The sequence below is a fragment of the Halyomorpha halys genome, unplaced genomic scaffold, assembly GCF_000696795.3.
Source record: "Halyomorpha halys isolate HHAL.00 unplaced genomic scaffold, Hhal_1.1 Scaffold658.1, whole genome shotgun sequence".
Taxonomy (NCBI): domain Eukaryota; kingdom Metazoa; phylum Arthropoda; class Insecta; order Hemiptera; family Pentatomidae; genus Halyomorpha; species Halyomorpha halys.
The window spans coordinates 800,960-802,320 of NW_027110302.1; positions in this window are offsets into that span (position 1 = coordinate 800,960).

A 1,361-nucleotide genomic window follows, 5' to 3' on the forward strand; every position below is an offset into this window, starting at 1 on the left:
GCACGGATTTTTTAATAATCCAAATTCAAGTTGACCTACTGGGTTCCGATTAACGGCGTTTGACGTACTATCCATTTGATACTACACAAAATTTAATGTTGATCCGTTGAGTGCCCAAGTGATACGAATGATCTTATTTTTTATGTTACAAAACTATTATTTTATGTAGTGAATTTAAAAGTAATCTGTGAATTAATAAATAAAAAACTGAATTCATTTTTGTTTTTTGTGAACCAAAAAAACATATTGATCAGACAAAAGGGGTATTCATGATGTTGTGTTAAATGTAAAATGATGAGTGAGCAGGCCTATTTATTATTTATTAACATGACTATTAAAGTCATGTTAAATGTTAAATCCATAAGAGCTTCTAGCGGATTTTTTGAGCAACTTGTTTTATAACCTTTCCTTCAAAAATTTCATGTTATTGTTTACTTCTAAATTTTGATTAAAGAAATTTATTACAACATGCCTAAATAATAGTGTAAAAGTTTGGCTACTGAGTGTTTTGTTGATCTTCTAACTTATGAGGAAGAAAATCTAGATGAACTAATTGACCAACTGTCATTAAATTATTATTATTATTGTCATCCATTGCTTTATTACTTTTAATATCATCTAAAACGGTACTAAGACAATCAAAACACAAACTACGAGCAAGTCACCTAACATGTCAACAAACAAAATGGTGACGAGCTCAGCTGGTCTGTTGCGTGACGTCATTCTCCATTTAACAGACCTAGTAACAGACTGTCAACCATGTTACATGTAACTAAAGATCATGAAAATCCCTAATATTATCAAATCAAATTTTCGGTTGTCGATCTGTATAATCGTACATTCAGTCACTAGAGCGTCAATTCGAAATTTCTTATTCTATTAATAATTAGTTAATGGTTTACTGAAGAGTAGAGCGTCACGAAAATATAATTCTTACGCAAGATTACTGTCACTGCAAATGTTGGTAGGTTATTGAGGATGTGTGAAGGTACAAGGGGCAATAAACGGAATTCCTTGGCAAACATTGTCATGATCTCTGAATTAAGGAGTTGCTGATAAGAAATATAATTTAGATTTATTGCGTTTCATTTTATTTATTGCAAAATTTGTATTCGTATCTAATGAATTTATTATACAACTGAAGTTTTTGATAAGAAGCTTCATTTGAAGATGAATTGGCTGTTAAGAATATTTTTTTTTTTTTTTTTACACTTTTTGCAAATGAAGCATCGGATCGAAATATCACTGCTATCATATTATCTCTTACGGCTTTATAAATAATGGTCAGGGTTGCGGGCAAAGAAAACAAAAAAAAATATTCATTTGCGAACGTTTTGTCCTACTTTGTAGAGCTTCTCCAG